Source organism: Astatotilapia calliptera, chromosome 23 (genome assembly GCF_964374335.1).
Source record: "Astatotilapia calliptera chromosome 23, fAstCal68.1, whole genome shotgun sequence".
Classification (NCBI taxonomy): Eukaryota; Metazoa; Chordata; class Actinopteri; order Cichliformes; family Cichlidae; genus Astatotilapia; species Astatotilapia calliptera.
Genome location: NC_137443.1, coordinates 34274247 through 34289730, shown reverse-complemented (window position 1 = coordinate 34289730; position 15484 = coordinate 34274247). Strand labels below are relative to the sequence as shown.

General features: G+C 41.2%; 2 protein-coding genes across 20 annotated transcripts in view; one reads left to right on the top strand and one right to left on the bottom strand.

Moving 5' to 3' along the window:
- zranb3 (zinc finger, RAN-binding domain containing 3) overlaps positions 1 to 1627 on the bottom strand; it is a 128700-nt gene extending 127073 nt beyond the window's left edge. For 2 of the 4 annotated variants that reach the window (XM_026158744.2, XM_080297302.1), the window contains exon 1: positions 831 to 965. The gene's annotated coding sequence lies outside the window, so the exon portion shown is untranslated. Of the gene's footprint in view, positions 1 to 830; positions 966 to 1392 lie in introns of those variants that run through there. The other 2 variants (XM_026158746.2, XM_026158745.2) reach the window with 2 other exon arrangements.
- The window catches only part of LOC113016157 (R3H domain-containing protein 1-like), a 52450-nt gene continuing 38099 nt past the window's right edge, over positions 1134 to 15484 (top strand). For 8 of the 16 annotated variants that reach the window (XR_013905195.1, XM_080297310.1, XM_026158758.2 and 5 more), the window contains exons 1-2: positions 1134 to 1289; positions 10022 to 10181. The gene's annotated coding sequence lies outside the window, so the exon portion shown is untranslated. Of the gene's footprint in view, positions 1479 to 5397; positions 5732 to 10021; positions 10223 to 15484 lie in introns of those variants that run through there. The other 8 variants (XM_080297307.1, XM_026158752.2, XM_080297309.1 and 5 more) reach the window with 6 other exon arrangements.

Sequence of the window (15484 nt, the reverse complement as noted above, 5' to 3'; positions counted from 1 at the left end):
AACACTCCATGTACCGGTGGGCAGATCCATCCAAGTACTGATAGCTTCAATGCCAATGCGGGTATCAGTATTGGATCAATAGCGCGATCGGATCGGTACTTTGTTCCCAAGTCCAGTATGTAGCCCACTGAATTGTGTTAAATAAATCATAATAATTATAATAAATTATAAATAAATCAATGAAAAAATGTGTTAACCTTTTTGTGTGTTACATGTATTTTTACAGCCTATAGCACATGTAAACAACAGAATCAATCAGAATCCTGTAGTGGTTATTAAAATGTGTTCAGAATTTGGCAAATTGAGGATGATTCAGCTCATAAATCATGACATACTGCTCCCCTACATAAGCTGCCTTTATAGGTTAAAGGTATTAGTATAGGTATCAGCAATATTGGCCAAGTATTTACTTGGTATCGTATCGGCACCAAAACGCAGCATTAGCGCACAGCACTAACCCCGTTAAAAACTTCAGCGAGTCTGTAGCATCCTTAGCTAGAGCTAGTAGAGGACACCGGAAGTTGTGATACTGCCTATAGAAATAAAAGCACCACCTAATTAGTTACATTAGTTACACTCCTCGCTGCTCTGCTGCTTCCTAGCTATTCTGTAACTAGATATTGTTATTAAGCTTTTATGTTTACCGTGTTCACATATAACCACATGCTTCTAGCACAAGCACCCATTTATTGCTATCCTGTAATGAACTCAAGAGAAATTTAGTCACATGGCAGAAGTGTTAGCAAAAAAACCCAAAACAATACAAAAAGAATTAAATAAATACATGAACGGTATTTTCGGTTGATTTATATATGTAAGGTTTCTCCTACCTAGTGATAGTGCGCAATGACGCGAAGCAATAAAACAGCAGACTGAACTAAAAGGCCAGGATGGTTTCGCGGCAAATTCAAGGTACACTCGGTTTATATCACCCGGCATCCGCTACACTTAAGTACCGGTGACTATCCCGTGTAACTTCCTAGCACTTATTTAATTAAATCGCAACTCGACTGACGGTGTGAAAAACACATATTTGTTTGGGGATGTGTGAAGGAAAATGACGAAACTGTCTGAGAAACTGCTTGTCTGATTCCTGGCACAAGTTAATTAAAACAACAACAACAACCACCACTAAACGTGACATATTTTCAACACCCTGCGTGTCGAGCGTGAGGAGCTGACGCAGTCAGCCTGCTGCTGGACGCTGCCTCTTCACTCTGCCACAAACACTAGCTACTTCACCCTCGGTGGAGACAACAGCGCCTGTTCACCGATTGTAAACCGAAGCGGTAAGGCAACGTAAGATATTTGCAGTATCCTGTCCTGCATTTACTGGTTTGCGACAAATAATGTTAAGTGGGTAGTTGTAATCATGCAACACGGACTAGTTACCAGTAAGCACCTCTCTTTGCTGGAGTGAGAACGCTCAGGTCGCCGGTGTTTGGCCGTTCTCAAGCGTTAGCAAGTCACGGTGCCAGGTAAGAGTCGTTAGCTTAGCCCCGACAGGATTCAACGCCAATTGTAGCTCCGTTTGCTCCCGTGCTCCTCGGCTAAAGCACACACCTCGTAACCAGAAACCACATCTGAACTGTAAGCAGACACACTTCAATTCGGCGTTCGTCCACAAAACCAAACAGCCGTTGTTAAATTACAGGGTATTATTCAATAACTTTTAGGCCTGCTTCGACTGTGTCTGTCCTAGTAATCTGCCGCAATGGGTGGTTGACTGACGCTGTTAACCAGTTGAATAAATTAAGCTTTAACTGAATTGTTGAACTGCTTGGCTGGATATTTCGTTGGCCGAATTTTAGTCCCAATAATTTTTTTTACCAGAGCAAAACGTTTCATTCTGTCTGGGGTTTGTAGGTTTGCCGATACAAAGGTAACATTAAATTACCAGGTTTGTAATGGAGCTCGGTGTGACAAAGTCGATGTTGCAAAACTGATTGTTTGGCTGAATCTGATTAAATCAGAGTAATCAATTAGCAGAGTAAATGCGTTTGTTTTGAATTGATTCTTCCAACCTTCCTCTGTGCTTTGACTCGTGTCTTGGTTTATAGGCTGGGAGCAGAGAAAAACAACTCCCGTTATTATTAGTGAATTACACATATGGTTGAGCGGTTTAGCTAGAGATAACCTTGGAGTCTAACAAAAAGGATCTAAAAAGGTTGATTTTGTATTCAAATAAGAGTTCATTCATGTAATTTGGTAGTGTAACTCTTGATTCAAATTCACTCAGAAGTCTGAATATGACTAATGATAATGAATGAACGCACTGAAGTAAAGCAGTTTAGTAAAGCTCTATTATTCTTGTAAGAGGACAGTACATCCTGATTTGAACTTGTAAAAGGCAACCAATCAGACATCCAATAACCCAGTTTGGTAGTTGCTTAATAAGTAAGCTATAACCATAATAATTCAGATGCACACAGTTATCGCTTCATTGACTTAAAGAGACAGAAATGGCCATAAAAGCCTCCAAGTTGCCACCAATGAGGCTGAGCGTCATGATAGTATCATTTTCATTACAGTACCAGTGGAGCCTGGTGGGCAGAGAGTGGATGCTGGTTCAGTCCCTGCGGCTGCTGTTTCCCAGAGTGGAGATGTTGTGCTGTGCAGCAACGTGCTCCATATTGTATCACATTAACATTCCCTTATGCTGAATTATTACCATAATTGATTTGGAGATCTTTCAGTTGGTTTTTGCTGTGCTAGAGCGATAAATTTAAGACGTTTTTACCGGCTTGGTGAGTGCACACATTAAGATCACCGCTCAGATTCTCTCTTATGACTGCCTGCGTTCCCCTCCGAGGCTTAAAATAAATGCTAATAATTGTTTGCCAAAACAGTTTCACCCGCCGGCTGCTCAGGCCACAGCAGCCCACTGCTCTGTTGACCATTCATTACGCAGGTTTAGGCCATATTCGGAGCTGATGACATTATCCGATATTGAGGTTGAGGTTGCCGTGTAATAGCTTTCATCAAAGATGTGGCCCCGATGACTAAATAATTCATCGCCTTCCAGGGAAGGTGGAAAAAAAACCTCTCATTCCTATAATATTTGGCTTGAGCCATTAAATAATTCATCCCCTCGATCCATAAATTGTTTGTTCAATTGGTGACCTTTTCATGGGATTAAGAAAGCACAATAATAAATTCTTCAGAGACCTGGCATAACGAATGGTACAATTATGAGGCAGGATTGGATCGGATCGTTTGTCGCAGCCTGCTGTTGGTTGCTAAGTGACAGCAGGAACTTTTCCGCCCACTGTGTTTGCTCCTAAAAGTCTGAGTGACTGAAAGGACAAAAACAATCACATTATGGCAGTCTAGACTTCGGCTGCGCATAGGACCTGTTTGTGACTTCCCGTGTCTTTGACAGCCTGTCAGTCACTTAGTGATGAAAGTGTCTCATGAAGTAGATTATATTCACCATGCAGCTATTAGCATCCCCTCTTCTTTGCATGTACAGAGGACAGAAGAACTTTCTTTACTTAATAAAATAAACAAAGCAGATGGAGGAGGCCCTAATTGTTTTTCCTGTTAACCCCTCAGAAGTTATGAAAGGCAGGCTCAAAATGGAAGCTCTTAAGGGCGATTTGTAATCATGCGCACTGCGCAGCCTGAATTCTACCTTCACAACTCTTATGTTCTAGATCCAAAGATTTATGGTTTTCTACTGCATTAATTTTCTGTCTTATTTGCAACAATATTGTATTTAATTGTTAAATTTGGTATTTTTTTTGTATATTTTTATCACTATTTCACCGTTATATAACATCCCTAACTGGAATAGGTGGCACTCGCAGGGATCATTTTGTGCCAAAGAATAGTCATGTGAGGCGTGAATCGCCCCTTTTTATGTCACAGACCCTAAAGCAAAGAGCCCGGTTTAGTAAAAGAAATTTGATAACAACTGTTTGATAACCGTTATCTCTCACAGGGGTTTTCGGTTTTGTCAAGCCAGCTAACGCAAAGGAAACCTGGCTGGGCGTACTATAAACTTATTTCATAGTATACCCCTCAGGTAAAGCTAGCAAGTCACAAGTCTGCCACAATTATGTGCTGTCCTTTGAAAGCAGTTTGTGATTGGTGGGGGCAGGCGTCTTTGATGAATATGGAGTTACATTTTTGCTTAAAATGTTGCATCTCTAATATTGCCTGAATATCGGTATCCTTTTGACTGATACCAGCTACTGATATGTCACCTCTATTTTGGGCAGGTTTAAAAACACACAAAAAATTGGACAAATTGTTTGTCTAAACATTGTATCAGCTCTCAATTTCACATCACTTCATCTCTACTGTGTAACTCTCCTGTTACACTGTACAGTATCAGTTTTGCACTGGCAAAGTGATAAAAACTTGTGTGATGAGACGAAGAGCTTTTTAAACAGGTTAGTTACTAGACCTAGTTTACACAAAAATCTTTGTTTCCCCACACATAGAGTGTGAAATACATTCCAACAACAAACAATTCAAAAGAAAAAATATTGGTTATAGGCTGTATTGTCATGTTAATACATCGGTATTGGCACAGAAATTGACTTTTTATTTATTTATTTATTTTGCTTTTCTGCCAAGTAGTTTTCCCTTTTTGTCTTTGCACCGTACATCATCTATTTGCTGGTGAAATTTTTTTTAAAAAGCAATGACAAAGGTTTTCAAACACATCATTATTTTTTTTGATATGAAAATAAATCCAAAACCTAAATATATGAACTGAAAAAAAATCAGTATCTGCCCAGAACGTGACAATCAGTGAACCCCTAAGTCACCAATTATGCATTTATTATGTTGTTGTTTTTAAACGAAATGTCTTATTGCAGCACATTTCCTTTCAGTTGCAGTAACAGGAGGTATTTCAGGTGTTGTCTATCTCTGAGTCAGTGGGATTAGCTGTAGCCTTGATTTTTTTTTTTTTTTTTCGTGCGAAAAGCAGGGTGCCAGCTTGAATGGGAAGGTAGCCCAGTGAACAGCTCGGCCTCTCAGCGGCCAGCGCCTCCCCATCGTCTCTCCACCTGCTCTTTGAGCACCTAGCTGGCTGCAGAACCGTCGCTCCTGTCTCCTATCTTCTCCTCCTCCCCTGTTTGCCGCCTCTCTCTCCTTTCTCTTTCCTCTGAGCACCTTTCTTTGTGTTTTCTCTATCTCCCGCCCTCCTGTTTTCTCCTCTTCCTCTCTGTCTCCTTCCATCTATCCCATGTCCCTAGCTGCCCTTTTTCCTCCTCATCATCCTCCTTCCCCCCGCCTCTATCCTAAAGCAGCTAATGAAGAGCCCCATTTAGCCGGTGACTTTGGTTCAGTCCGCTCTGTAGTGCCGGCCGGCCTCGGCCGCCGTGACTGGTTGTTGAGGCTCTGACATCACACAGGGGCCAGCTGTTGATTTGGCGCTGTCTCCAAGGCTGGCTGGCTTGATGGGTTGTGGCAGGTAGACTTGCGCTCTCTGCCTCTCTCTCTCTCTCTCTCTCTCTCTCTCTCTGTGTGACACCCACACCCCTCGTCCTCTCCCTTTACACTCTCCTCTCCCTGTCTTCCACCCTCACTCAGTGGAGCGAGCGTACAGGAGGCAGCTGCCGAGGAGCGAGCTGGGAGGCAACTCCAGCCTCCTCTCCAGCAAATTGTGCCTCCTGTACAATGGAAACTAAGCGGTCGCATAGCAGAAAGGATGGAGAGCAGAGCTGCCAGGCAGGTACGTCCTGCAGCACTTTGACAGTGAGCAGACACGACTTGGGTACAGTTAGTATTACTTGTTCTGTTCCTGCGCTTTTTGAACAATTTCTTCATGTACTTTTTGAGTAAGGTTGATTTTCCTCTATATATTTCCTTTTGTTCTGCTTTTTTAAAAATGTCTTCTGCATCAGCTTTCCTGCCTCTCTTCTGTCATTGCAAGGCATCCAGTCAGTAAGCAAGCGTGGGGTCTTTCTTCCTTTAGCTTGTTAAACTAAGCACAACACGAGCCGCGCTGTGCCGTCAGCGGCGTGTTACTCGCTGAAGCTCGAGCTCGAGCATTTCCAAATCTCCTGGCTGGTTTGCTCAGCTCCGCTTCTGCTTTTCATTACGAGGATAATTAACAGAGATCAGCCAATAAGAGGCTTCGCTCCGCACTGTTTTTTTTAAGTTTTTTTTTTTTTTAGCCAACCGTCGTCCTCTTGTTTCCCTCGTTTCCTCCTTGTTTGTTCTGCAGGTGTTCTCTTACAAATTGACTTTTAATGACTCTCACAGACTTTTTGAGTGCTTCCTGTCTCATAAGGCTCCATAGATTAAAACTGCCAGGCTTGCATGTTCGTTTTCTTTGTTTACTGTTTCTAGTACTAATTGCTTAGATTGATATTCCCTGGAAGCTCTCCTATGGGATAGGTAATGGATTACCTCCATGCTCCACTGTGGATTTAATTTATTAATGCTGGCTGGCTGCACCTCTGCTGTGCCGCGCTGCCTTTTGCGACCTGGAGGCAGAGCGAGCAGCGCAATTAGTGTCTCATTTGTGCCTGTTTATTTATTTATTTCTGTTAATTCACTCTCGGCTATTACGAACACTTCCTTAAACTGACACAGCCTCAGTCGTCGCAAAATCAAGGCGAGCAGTGTTATGAAAGTGATATTTCATCGGTTTTCCCCTGATCGTTCTGCGGTCCAATTATATAGCTCCCCTGTCAGTGCTTCTCTTTGCTTTGCAATTAGCAGAAATGTGTAGAAAATGGGAGATTAGTTACTCAGTTAAGCAAAACAGCAAAATCAATTTTATTGTAGCTCCATGAATGTGAGCCAGCATTAGTAGCCTAATTAACTGTTTATTTGATGCCTGGTTTTATTAGACAGGGTGCATGTCATGCTTTAAATGTTTTTTGTGTGTGTTTAAGTTGGCACAACAAAGGGAAATTTTGGCATCCCCCTGCAAAGTGAGAAGAAATCAGCTAAACATAGGTGGTCATTTTTATTTGGACAGCGAGCAGGTGACGGCGCGGTATCTTTGTAACTGTCTGAATAGAGCTCTGGTTACTGTTTTACATCTCTGTTGTTGTTTTTTTTCTGTGTGTGCAATATTTGCAAAAGCTCTTCAGCAGTGATTAACTTATTTTTCAATGCGGCAGAATGCCTGAAGACGCTACTTGCTCCTTTCCTTCTTTTTTTAAAAAAATGTTTAAAATAATTAAATAAAATAAATTATTGTTTTTGAAATGCTGAGAAATCACTGGCAGATTTTCTTTGAAGCTTCTGAAGGTGATAGCTCGCTGTGTTCTGCCCCTTCTTCCTCCCCCGTTCTCTACCGAGAATAGAGCCGGGGGATAGAGTAGCAGATAGAGGGAGGGAATGAGGGTCCTTCACCTTCAGTTGAGGTGGTTTATAGGCGAGACAAGAGCCCTGATCCACAGAGTGCAGAACAGAGCACAGCGGAGGTGTGGAAAGGAAAGGTCAGCCTTTGCAAAAAACAGAGAGGCTGCGAGGTAGGGGTGTGTGTGTGTGTGTGTGTGTGAGTGTGGATAAAGGCATAAATAAAATAAGTAGACTGGAGTGCGTTGCTCTCCATCACCAGCAGGCTCTCATACGCTTCACAGTGATTGAGAAATTTCTCATTAGCTCGCCATCGAGCATAATTGTCGCCGAGAGGAGCCCATCAAGATCCCGGTGTGTGATTAACTCGGCTCAGTTGATGGCCATCCGCATGACCCTGCTGTGGGTCCCTCAAGAGTTAATTTGCTACAAGAACACAGAGAATGTTTGCATGTGCGGATATGTGGCTCATGATTAATGTAATGCATTCCTCAATTTGTGCTGTGAACAAGTGGGTATATTTGGGGTGCGTGTGCGTGCGCACGCATGTGCACACGGTCGCCGATATGCCGTCAAATGGCGCGATTAAGGTGGTGCGAAGGGGTGATGTGACACTGAACGATACCTCGGGCAGCCTCTTTAAGGTTGCTGTGCTCTGCGGTGACTGTAATGCCAATGAACCACTCCCTGTCAGCTCCAGCACAATACTGGAGGACACACAGGCAGGCGGAGGAGCTCGACAAGTCCACTGGTGTGTGTGTGTGTGTGTGTGTGTGTGTGTGTGTGTGTGTGTGTGTGTGTGTGTGTGTGTGTGTGTGTGTGTGTGTGTGTGTGTGTGTGTGTTGTGCTAGGGTGTATTATAAGCTGTTGAGCACCTATCAAATGGGGATGTTCCCTTGTCTGTGTCTGTCAAAACATCTTTTGGGTGTGCATTGTTTGCACCAGCATACGGTGTTTACTGCACACACACAGAGGCTCAGTGTGAAGTCCTGAAGCCTGCCGGCTAATCCACGTCTGCGCCGTTCACTCAGCAGCTCTGGTCATAAAGCCTGGAGCGCCCACGGCCAGACTCATCTGCACTGCTGTCAGAGCAACTTTTACACTGTGTGTGTGTGTGTGTGATAGCTGCAGGAGCAGGCTCCCTTTTTTTAAAAAAAAATTTTATTCCAGATATTTGGCTGCCACTATCTGCAATGGTTCCAATCAGCACCACTTCTGCTTTGAACTAGGGGGCAAAATCTCGAGCCGCGACACCAAGATGATACTCCCGTCACACACGGACAGGCGTGTAAAAAGTGCAGAGCGCATTTAGAAAGAGATAAAAGCAGGGAGGGGAGGGGGGATACGCGCAGCTCAGAACAAGAAGGAAAGATGATTCAGGTGATTGTGGGTGCAGAGGTGATTCTGGCTACATGACTACAAAATTAAGACTCTCCGAATGGAACAATGTGGAATGCAGTGGAAATGACACTAAGCAATTCATATTTAAGTCAGTGTGCGGAAATATTCTAGGCAGCGTAGGTGGCTCCGTGGTGCAGTTTCGGAGAAAAGCAACACCCATCATCTCAGTCTGTGCGTCTGGCTCCAGGCAGAGATGTCATGAGATGGAAGAATAGAAATTGAGCTGAGATTGCACTCGGCCTCTTATTTTCTTTTTTGGCTGGCACAGAGAGAGCCACACCTTGGCACCGTTAGGTACCAGAGTCAGCGTGGCATCTCGCCCACCTACTTAGCAACAGATTAGAGGAGTTGGGAGAGGCCAAGAGCAATGTGACGGATATGTGGAAGAGGCCTCGGAGTGGGTCAGCTGTAGGAGAATGTCCAGCATGTGGTCTGAGGATGCGATTAATCATTTAGCAGTTTGATGGGAAATAAATGGGCAACGGCTCTTTTCTTGCAAAGTGATTTTATGGTCTTATCAGCCAACTGACCCCCCCAAAAAATGAAAACGCAGAACCTTGAACTTTAAGAAATATGGCTGCTTTTCTGACATTTTGCTGACATTTTAAACACCAAATAATCAACCAAATATAACTAGAATATTGATTTGAAATGTAAATGGTAATTGGCGTCAAGTGTAACCTGATGTTTAGCAACTTCATTTAGCAGTTGCACCTGCAAAGTGAGCCGATAAGGTCATATTTTCACAATATAAAAGAGGAACGTAGCGAATAGGGCAGCAGTGTGCATGGAAAAACACTGATTCGGTAATACAGCTGGAATTCTCAATTTCTCTTCTCCGGTATTGTGTCGATATTTCACAGCTGTGTTGTTGTTGTTTTCAGATGTCTGCCCAGCCGGGTTCACCCTGTGGTTCAGCTAGAAAGGAATTTGCTGGAAAATAGAGATTGTACATTAGACGATTTGAAATTTATGTGGCACCAAATGGCAGAGGATTTCTGAGCTGAGAAATGCTATCTTCCCCTGCTGCTCTCTGAATTCCTAATGCTTGGTTTTTACGAGGTTGGCAGGGATGCCTTCTCTTGTTGCCTCTACCGCACTCCCAGTCGCTGTGCTCATCCATTATTTATGGGGCACACGCACGCATAGGCCCAGAAATACACACTCGCCACACTTCTACTGTTTTTTTTTTTTGTTTTTTTTCTTCCATGGAACACAATATATTCCAGAGTTGCTGACATCCTGACTGCTGTCAGTCCACGTGACCTCAGTGACAGCGTTGCTCCTAACCTCCGACCTCGCTCGCTCTAATGCCACAGCACTAACCCCGTCCCTCTCTCGGTTGCAGGTCTGCAGGGGTCATGAGGGTGTCAGAGGCCCCGCTCACTGTTCAGAGCAGCTGAAGCAGACATGGGCAAAGAAGTCTCGGATGGCATCGGTAGGCTCAGCCTCATCGACTTCACCAGCCACATCCTCCTTTGCCACAACCACCACTGGCTACGCAAGAAGTACGTTTTTGTTTTTTGTTTTTTACTATGCAACCTGAATAGTAAGTAAATTTTCGTAAAATTTGCTCGATACAATGTTTCCACGCATTCGCTGTCACGTGACACTACTGTCCAATCAGAAAGCATAACAAGATGTCGTAACTAAAATAGTCAGGAACACAGAAAGTTTGCGTGTTTCATATATTTGTTTTAGGAATGTGTGCAGTCGTCATCACTCCAAATGTACTTATATAATTGTCTTGACTCTTTTCCACATTTTTTTTATTATTATAAAAACTTAAATCAAATCCAATGAGTTTCTTTTATGGTACTTCCTGCACACAAATTTAAAAAATCTATAGTTGGATGAAATACACTTAACTTGGGCAGCATGGACAATGTTACTATCTTAGTAAATATCTCACTATCATTTCTGATATTATGAATGAAAATGAACATTGACACGGTAGTTTGGTGGAATTTCACGGGGAATAATAAACCACAAGATCAATGAACTGTCACTCGGTGAGAATAAAGTCCTGGAGTATTTCATCATGTCACGCTGACAGAGTACATATATGGATGTTGTTACATATTCTATAGCTGTGCTGTAGTTATAAAAACAGCCTGTGTGTTCATATATATATCCAGGTTTAATAGAGTGTGTATTTCACTGACAGGTTTAGCATAGAAATGTAAATTTTTAACACTGCACAGAACTATAGTGCTACAGTCTGTCATATGATCAATAATCATTCATTACTTACCTGTGTATTTACCTCGTATTATGACCCAATCAATCTGTTATACCCTGACCTTATCCCCTTTTCACCAAAACGTATATTAAATCTATTTTAAGTGATTCTGTACTTAAGTCTTTTTAAAATCAGTGTTATTGATTTTTAGCCAGAAAAACTTTTGACAAATAAGACATGCTTCAAATAAGACATTTCAAATTTACACTCCTCTGAGGAAGGTAAAGTACAACAGATGTTCTAATGATGCTCCAATCGATCAGCTGCAAACCCAAATCATTTCCATTCATGTGTGCAATCTGTGCAGATGAACTAAGTGTCCTGCTTCTGATTTGTAACTATGCATCACAGTGTAGCAGTATGTTGTGCCAACATGCAAATCAACTTAAACATGTTCAGTTTATTATTGATTTATTTCAAGACATTTTTTCATTGCTCTCCCAGTGTCCATCTAAATTCAATGACTTCCAAAGCCTTCTGCTTTTGTGTTGATGCAGTTAGTTAAACTTACAATCTTTAACACTTACTAGATCAAATACTGAGATCTGATCTCATCAACTCTGTTAAGGTTGTTTAAAGTACCCAAAGAAGCTTGAAGCTCGCTGCCAACTGGTGTTTTGGAGCTGTAACTACAGAGCAATGCAGACATGAATAGCATAGCATTAGATGGTAGGGGTGGGGGAATAATCGATACTGTGTAGTATCGTGATATTTTGTTTGCTAATAATGTATCGATACAGGGACAGCAGAAATCGATATTTTGTTACAAAAAAGGTTTTTGTGCTCTGACTTCAGAGCATGTTGATCCTTTTTCTGAGCAAGAATCCTGACATTCCTTCACTGTCCAAATGTGTTTAGCTTTTTTTATGGCAGCAATAAACATGACAGTTTACTTATTTTAATTTAAGACATGTTTTATTTTAATTAAGTTTAAAACTTTTTTATTTAATGTAAAATTATATTTTGTTTTAATTTATTTTCAAATTCTTCAGTTGCTTAATGAGCTGCATAGTTTTCATAAATTTCATAGTTCAGAATAGCTATAATTGTACCAGATGGTTGCATTCAGTTAAGTTGGACTAGACTGTAATGCAAACCGTTTAGTTTGTCAACAATAAAACTGACTGAAATGAGAGAAAGACTGAGTGCGAGACTTTGATATTAGATAAAATGAATATTGATAAAGTTTACCTTTATGTACAGAATCTGAATATCGCAAAATATTTTTAAAAATTGCAATAATATCGTATCGTGCGTTAAGTATTGTGATAATATCGTATCGTGGGATGTATGGTGATTCCCACCTCTATTAGGTGGACATGTGCTGCAGTTCATTTGGGGTTGGGTTTTAACCTCCCAATCTGCTGCGGATTTCTTCTTCTTTTTAAAGTTTTCCGTTGCACAGTAGAAAAAATGGTCTTCTGTGCTGCCAGTTCTGGCTCTTCGAATGAATATACGAATCAGCCAAAGTGAAAACTGAACTCGACGTCAGGACTGGCATGTTACAAATGTATACCTCTGGAAATCTTTAAAACCCTGACACAGATAAAAGACATCAGATTATATGCCCAAGTTGTTGTTTTTCTTTCTTTTATGCTCAGTTTGAATTTGATAGTAATAGTGCACATAGCATTTACAACTTGTAGTCCTTTGTATGTAAAACTAGGGTTGTTAAAAAAACCCTTTGGGGGAAAAAAAACAACTATCAGATTAGATGCTCATTCACGTTAACACACATTAACATTATCCATTTAACAATTAATAATTACCTAATAGCCTAATAGCCACATTAGCCTTTTGCCAGTGATCATTTCGCAAATGGCTTGTGGCTAATAATAAAAACGAAGCGTAAATATTGGTGCTACGCAGCTAACGTTGTCAGCTCTGCCGGTCTGTAATGTTGTAATAGATGGTGTTAATTTAACAGGGTAAAACACAATTTTTGGGCTAAAGTGTCAAGTATCGAGTAGTTTCCTGGGTAACTGTATAGAGTTTCGAGCATCGTTGAAGAATACATAATACATGAAAACTTTGCCAAATTAATTAAAATTTGTATTTTTTCTTTTTAAAAACAGTCCTTTATTTTTTAAACGATGTTTGTTTGTATTGAAATACACATATTTAAAAAAAATGTTGATGTCTGTTTTCGCTCCAACTCATAAAGAGACCAATTTGCTACTCCCTGAATTCTTTAATGTAACACTAAGGACCAAATGATGATCTGTATTACTTATGCAGTCTAAGCATGGGGGATTCTAAACAGGCACACTGTGCAATTACCTCAGCCGTGAGAGACGAGACGGTGAAATTCAAATGCATCAAAGTCTGAAGCCAAATTTAGTCTAACACTCCAGTCCCATGATAAAATGTGTTTGGAAGAATGAGTGATTCGGTGAGGGACAAAATGGCTATCCATCACAAGCCCAGCGCTCGAAAATATCTGTCCAATATTGCAAATCTTCAACAGAGCGACTCAAGAGACTTCACTCATCAAAATGTCAGCAACAGACGCTAAATATTCAAAGCCATGTGCAGGACTCTGGAGTATTAAGCTGTTTTCCTTCAGAATGTGAAAATAATGTAAAGCAGCAGCCGGCATTGCTTTTGTCAAACCTCTGACAGGTCATAGAAATTCAAAATCTGATTCTCCAGTGCCCGGCTAGATTTTTAGCAAAACTCTTAGCCATGCAAACCACTGGGTGAGCGGTACATCCGCCTGAGCTGTGGACCGCTGTAAAAGTCAATTACTTTGACACGGAGGAATTGGATGCCACGTTTTTAAAGAGAGCAGCTCCCTCTTGCTGCCTCAGCTCTTTTGGGATGGATATAAACAATCAAGTCTCAGGCAGCCGCTTTGCTGCTCAGTGATCAGATAGGAAAATTGCTCTGATCACTGCGGGCAAATAGGTTGAACACACACGCAGCCAGTCACGTACACACCCAAGCACAGAGTAAGTGCTGTGATGTGTGCTTCCAGTTTTTGATGTGCAATGTGAATTTGATGAGCCCATTTCTAATTAACCTATTAATCATAGCTCTCATGTACCAGATGTCTACCCTCCCTTCTTGTGAGTCTGTGTATGTTACACACTGCATGGGACCAAGCTGTACAATTAAGGCATATCACCATGAATGAACTCGCACCATGACTTAAAACACGGGGAGGTCGTGGTATTACACAGATGCATCCTGCAGTGGGCCATAGGTCCAAGGCAACTTATGTTCTGGGATCAGCAACCACGAAGAGGCATTTTATTTTGAAAGGCCTACTTTTTACTCTACGCCACATTAGACTGTAAACACGTGCTCTGCGTTAACAACACACCTACCAACTTTTGCAGCTGTTATCATGATGGGAGTGTTCCTGCTTTGGGCATAACTACAAACAAAGATTTAATTACAGCATTCTTCTTTGGAACATAATATAATACAAAAATCCGTGAGTAAAATCCTTTTATAAAATATAATATAAAATGTAAATCACACCGTATTATGTTTAATTCTAAAAAAAACATCCTCATGTGGGAACTAGAAAGTGTGTTTGCTGATATTCTAAAGCAGCCCCCTTCAAACTGAAACAAACACTATAATATTAATGTGTTTTCTTACAGCACTAAGCTGTGCGCCTGCTGCATCTCGTCCACTCATGCCTATTGTCTCGGGCTGAACAGCTGCAGAGCTGCGAGACAGCGCAAAGAAAAAGTAATGACTGATGACCACAGACTGTGTTGGTGCCACCGACCGCCTGCCCTCCTCTTTCTCCTGCCTGCTACTGCATAGCTCTTTGTCACTGCAGACTTTCTTTGGCCCTTTTATCCAGTCTTTTACATTTATCAAAATGTGCCAGCTTTATGTTTGGTCTCTTTTATGGAGAATTTGCAGGGGAAATCTCAGTAGGTCTGCTCTCATAATAATTGGCATCACTTTCAACACTACACATGTCTAAACTGCATGCAGGCACATTTAATGTGCTGTGTGTCTCAGCTCACCAAAATTATGATTACTTTCTTAAAAAATACTTTATTTTCATCTATTTGAACTATTTTACGATTTTGCTACGCAGCAAGGAGTCGACGAAGATGGAAACATTACAAACGGGTCATTAAAACAAGAGGGATTTAAAAAAAAACAAACCCAAAATAATTCATTCAAAGAAAATGCATTTACATTGCTCATTTGTATGAAAGACAAAGTATTCTTTGTCTTTCATACAAATGTTGGATGTTTTACCAAACTGAAGCCAGCAATATGATACATCCATGTCTGAAAAGTGCTTGGGTTGTCAAACTCAAATCCACTTAAAATGAACTAATGGCTGAATTCCAACCATCCAATAATACTATTAGTAACACCTATGTTTGTTCTGCAGTAACTCAAGCTACCCATCATGGACAAAGTCAATTACAGTATGGCTCCATATTGCACCCACATACCGTCGGTGCAGTTATGTCTCCTGCTGCATTGTTGCTTTGTTTTTCAAAATAATATCCACAAGGCAAACTTTCATTACACAGCACTTTTTAGACAAGAATGCAGTGGATCTGATCTAATAACACAAAGTAAGTAAGT